General features: G+C 40.5%; 1 protein-coding gene across 1 annotated transcript in view; it reads right to left on the reverse strand.

The window, feature by feature from the left end:
* Positions 1-5,560, reverse strand: part of CPPED1 (calcineurin like phosphoesterase domain containing 1) — an 84,333-nt gene extending 78,773 nt beyond the window's left edge. Inside the window, exon 1 of the mRNA XM_043494141.1 lies at positions 5,440-5,560. The gene's annotated coding sequence lies outside the window, so the exon portion shown is untranslated. The remainder of the gene's footprint in view (positions 1-5,439) is intronic.
* Between the last annotated feature and the right edge of the window lie 440 nt (positions 5,561-6,000).

The following is a 6,000-nucleotide window of genomic DNA, read 5'->3' on the forward strand; positions in this document are numbered from 1 at the left end:
TCAGGCAAAATTCTCATTGACTTCAGTGGGATCTCAGTGCATGTGTCTGATGGTAAAATTTAGCCCAAAGCATTCTAAATTCTATATTATGAAAGCCTCCTACGTCAGTTTCAAAGGCAGCAGTTTGGCATTTGTTAACTAGGTTGAGCAGGGATCCTCCATCTGATTATGGGAGGGGAAAGTAACTTGGGACATACTAAATAAGTGCAAGTGAGTCATTATGTTGATGCTTATCCTATTCAAAGAAGACAAAGGCAAGAAATAAATCTTTACTAATTCCTGTCCTTTGATAGCAGTGAGCCTTCCATGCTCAAAGGGAGTCAAACAAATATTACTTGTTTTATTAAGCTATGAAAAAATTAAAAATGTTTTGCACCACCCAACTTGAAAAATCTGTTGACCAGAACCAATCTGCTGTTGCTAAGGAGGGGACTAAAGTGACATTGATTGTTTCCACAGTTAAGAATCTACAATGTAATTGATTTTTATCTGACTCATTTAGTGTGGGCAGGCTCCATTTGTTCAAGAAACCTATAATATATTCCTTGAATCATTGTAACTCTGTGAGATATAAAAGTTGATGTAATGTGTTAAATACATTATTTAACTCAATTTGTTTTGCACACTGAATTCCCATTCTTGACACAGATACAGATTCTGTCTAGATATTATCCATGTTTGCAATATTGTAACTGGAGTTTTGAGTAATTAGCAAACCAAGCCCAAGGTGTCTGAAGTTGGCCACCCAAAAAAAAAATGGAGGCATTCCAGCATAGAGGCTACTTCTGAAAATGTTGGTCATAATATTTTAGCATACATAAATTCCTGGTCTTCCTACCACTTATATATGTAAACTTGGGGCCCAGTCCTACAAGACTGAGCACTTCCTGCAATCTTGATTCCAGGGAAGGGTGCTGACCAGCTTACAGGTGGTGTTCAGCACCTCACAGGATTGAGCTCATTTACAGAATCCATTATAACAAAGAAGAGAAAGGACTCACTGCTAACAAATACAAAGGAGATTCTTTGCTAAGTCTGCTGGATATCCTGACTCTTTTGCTCCCTACCTAAAGAGTGCCTTTGTTCCTAGTATTATCACAGGCTTCTCACTAAATCCTTTCCTAGTCTAAGTGGGGTGGGAGTGGGTGCGGGGGAGGAACACATTGACTATACTACTCAGTTAGTTAGCCATGACTACACCATTAGTTAGGCATTAGTTAACATTAATTAGCCATGGTGCAAACCTGATGTCATTAGAAGTATTGAAGAACAACCCAAGGTACCAGGAAAAAAAAATCAGTTAAGTGCCTCACTGCTTTTGGAAAAAAAAAATCACTAGATACCTATCTGTATCTTTAGGTGCCTAAATACCTTTTTAAAAATCAGGCCCCTAAGGGCTACTACTAGGTGGCCCTGGATCAAAACCCCAGATTCAAGTATCCTTAACTTTGGGAAAGATCAGATCCAGATCTGAAGTTTATAGCTTGACCTGTCTAATTTTTAAATCAAGTTAATGTGCAAGGTTAATCTAGCAAAAGAAGAAGATTTAGTTTTGGCTTTTGTATGCATGGTCCATCTCGCTTTCTCAGATTCCTTTCTCCTTTGTTGATAAAAGACATTTTATTGGGGGAAAAATGATTAAAGTGCAGTTGCCATTTCTGAAATGGCAAAAGAAAAAGATTCAAATAATCAGCCCTCAGATCCTTTTTTGGTCTAGACATGTAGAGAAATCCTCTCAGATTGGATAGGATACATTGTTTTATTACAGGTGACCTGCAAAGAGGGCTGAGACTTTTCTTTTTCCCTGCCTCTTCAAAAAGAGGGTTTCTATTTTCCATGGCTTGGTTTTACCTTAGAAATATCATTTATGTTAATTCTAGTCTTTGCTGGAGGACACTTTGCAGGTCACCTGTTTAGACAAATAATTCTGTTTGAGAAGTATATGCATCATTAACATTGTGGGGAGGGATAGCTCAGCAGTTTGAGCACTGGCCAGCTAAACCCAGGATTGCGAGTTCAATCCTTGAGGGGGCCATTTAGGGATCTGGGGCAAAAATTGGGGCTTGGTCCTGCTTTGAGCAAGGGGTTGGACTAGATGACCTCCCGAGGTCCCTTCCAACCCTGATATTCTATGATGCACCAAATTAAGTAAAGAACAGGAGCATTAAAGCACATTCACTGAGGAGGAGTTCTTGCCTTAGTGAGGGCAGAAGAAATGATAGAGGATTCATTTCCTTTCCACTGGACAAAGAGAAAAGGATGCAGAGAGCCTATGCAGACAGGGCAGAGCCCTTACAGGACTGTCCTCTTAGTGACTGGATGCAGTTACAGCCAGGGTGTTGCAGGAAAACTTGGTTCAACCAGCCATATACCCCTTTTGTAGGAGTTGGCCACAAGCACTGCCATGGCTGCTTAGTCTCCCTTTAGGCTGTAGCCTCACCCCTACATTGCAGCAGCAGCTAGAGACAAGCTCTGCTGCTACTTCAAGTTGGGGGGTAGGGAGGGAGGGATTCTGTCCCTCCAACATTTATAGCATTCCCCTCTGCATTGCCCATTTACTCAGGCAGTGTTCTGAATGTGTAACAGCCATTAACATGCTATGTACTTACTTTACCAAGTATTTTATCATCAGTATAACCTATGCTAACAAACAGAACCAATATGTTAATCACTGAACCTCCTGAAACAGAATGCCCATCTATTGAAACATACATATATTTTGCAATGGCTTTTCTATCCTTTAATATATTGGATGTGCTGGATAGCTTGCAGAACAAAATACTTCTCTGTAATTAAAACTGGAAATGAACAAAAGCGACTATTCTGGGAAAATCACAGATTAAATTAAGCACAAATGACCATCTGAGGTCTTTACAACTCAGGTAATGAAGAAAATGAATTAAGAAACTGATGGACTCAGAATGGATAATTGATATTATAAACATTTTAGTTTAATTTACAAAAAATAAGATTGCAGAATTAAATATTACTTGATGTTTTCTGTTCCAGTGTGGACTACCTTCCAACTTTGCTCAAGCTTCTGTTGCAGAGAATTTCAAGCACCCTTTCTATTTCATCAAGGATAAGTCTTAACAAATCTAAGCTTCCATTTTCAATATTATCTTAGTGATAAATAATAGTATTTTGCACTTCTCTAGGTTCCTTCATCCAAAGATCTCAAACTGTGTTACAAACCTTGAATAAAGGGAGACGAGAGAGGAGATCCTTATGCTACATGGAACCCCATAGTGACGCAGTCACACAGGCGAAAGATAACACACAGAGGATAAGTTTCACACAGCAGGCTGATTTATTAATTTATTTAATAACTGGGGTGAACAGTACCCCAGCCCTACCAGGCAGAAACAATGGTTAAATGCAGGAGGGCATGGCTCTATGCCATAACCTAATAGAGATAAGGCACCCTTGGCTAATGCCTTATTCCATCCAATTGATTCAGACAGATATTTCTATCTTCCACCACCCGCCTTCATACAAGCGAATGAGGATAGAGATGAGGGGTGCCCTGATCTGTGCTAAACTTCCCCTCATCCCATATTTGCCAGAGGCCTCCTTCCCATGTGCCATACTTGGATTTACACCATGAACAGTTCAACTGTCAATTCTCCCAACCTTGTACTGGAATGAGGCAGGAGGATTGGGGGAGAGGGAAGCAACCAGCCAGTATTAAAAGGGCAAAACACCCAACCTTCCCATTTCCCTGGCAGATTGAACCAGCACCTGAGGGAATGACTTCCTCCCTGCTGGCCTGAGACAGCAGGGGCACTTCTCAAAATAGAAGCGTGCAAAACTATATGCACATTTTGCACCACTGATTTAGATGTGATGTTCCACCTTGTATTTAGCTGTGACACTGTAAGTACCTTTCCCAGACTTCAAGAAGAGCTCTGTGTAGCTCAAAAGTTTGTCTCCCTCACCAACAGACATTGGATCAATAAAAGATTTCACCTCACCCACCTTGTCTCTCTTATTCCAGAGTTGCTATATAATGGACTGCACTTGAATTTACAAACTAGTTCCTTGAAAGGGAGTCTGACAATAGAAATATGCTATAGCTTTAGAGAGATTTTTTCTTTAAACAGAATCTTATTTGTTTTTTCAGTCCATCACTCCTAGCAGTGAAATGCCTGCATCCCTTAGCCTAAAAATTGAGCCACTACCAATTGAAGAGAGAGGTCAGGTAATTCACTGTCTCTCATGGAGTCACCTCTCACTGGACACTACTCAGTCATCTCTGCCAGAAATTATGTATCCCTGGAGATCATAAAAAAAACTTGTGAAATTGTTTAGTCTTTGGAAGGCACCAGATTGCAGCAAATGACGGGTGTTTTCAAAATCCACTCTGGGTGGAAATCTGCTGGCTTCCCTGTAATGTCTCCCCCATCCATTCAAGCCACACCAGTTCTATATTCTATTATGTCAATATATTCAGTGGGCCTGCTTGTCTGAAGTTCTGAGCATGCACAATTCTATGGAACATATTTCAGGAATGAAGTATAACCATTTCCTGCAAAGTGCCTTTAATATAAGCTTGCTTGCCGTGTGGCCCTTTCTTGGTTTTAGTTATGAGAAAGCATTTTTCTTTAAATGGGAAAACAAGTGACCAGATTCTCCAGTCTCTTACCCTACCCTCTGTAACACACATATAACCCTTATATAGGGGTTTATCTCAGGCTTACAGCCCATTATTAAGATACTGGCCACATATTAGCTAGTTAGAAATATATATTTTTTCTATTAATTTGTTGAGCTGTTACACTGCTTTTGTACTAACCATAAGTTTCATCTATGTTCACAGGAATGCTAGGCAGAGAGGCCTCCACAGGACATATAAGTGTTCAGATATTAAAGTGATGCATGCTTTGGAAATTCTTAAAATAATTGGACAGCCTGACAAAATGTATCAGACCTGGTTGTTGGTGCTGCCCTAGGAGCTGTAGGCAAAGATGGGATACGAGATCTTCCCACCTCATTGTATGTACTAGAATCCTGTGTATAGTGAAAAAATTCTCAGGCAGCTGGTTTACCCTGACATTTCTCAGATTCTCTCACTATTGCAGTTACACTATTACAGGTTCCCAAATGATAGCAACACACACTTTCTGCTGGTGTTTGTATTACCCTGCGGATTAATGATATCTTTCACAAAAGATTTCTAAAAATCTATAGTGCAAATGTAACATGTCCAAGTGTTAAATGAAGCTGTTATGAAGGAAACAGACTTTAATGTACATGAGGAAAAATAGGCTTTAAATCCCTTTGAATGTCTTCTGTTGCTGAATATAATGGGGGTAATGGGATTTCATCAGTGGATGTTACTTGTCTCCTTATTAGTACATTCCAACCATTGCTGGGAAATGATCACATTCAAAATACTTTCACTATGCAGCAGGCAAGAAACAAATTAAACTCACTCACCAATGCTCCAGATGGGCTCACACCATTAGAGGTATTTTTCACTGTTGTCATTTAGTTGCAAGTATATGTAGCAGGCAGTATATAGAAGTAGTGTTGTCTTAAAGTGAAGGACTGAGTAGGAGAGGAACTCTAGATGCAAAGCTTGCCTGAATTTCAAGTTCACTGTGTGACCCTGAGGAGTGGGGGTGGGGGGCCGGGAAATAAATCACTTTATGTCCTTGTTCCTTAGTCATGCCAGCTGTAAAACCTGATAGGATCCCACTAAAAGCCAAAATCATTTGAGATTGAGAGACCAACCAATTAAAACACACACATAAACCCTGTAGGGCAGGGGTTCTCAATCTTTCTCTTTCTGTTCTCGCCCCCCCCCCCCAACTTGCTATTAAAACTCCATGGCCCACCTGTGCCACAATAGCTGATTTTCTGCATATAAAAGCCAGGGCTGGCATTTGGGGGTAGCAAGCAGGGCAATTGTGTGGGGCCCCATGCTACAAGGGTGCCCACAAAGCTACATTGCTCAGGCTTCAGCCCTGGGTGGTGGGGCTCAGGGACTTGTGCTTC

Source organism: Dermochelys coriacea, chromosome 10 (genome assembly GCF_009764565.3).
Source record: "Dermochelys coriacea isolate rDerCor1 chromosome 10, rDerCor1.pri.v4, whole genome shotgun sequence".
NCBI lineage: Eukaryota > Metazoa > Chordata > Testudines > Dermochelyidae > Dermochelys > Dermochelys coriacea.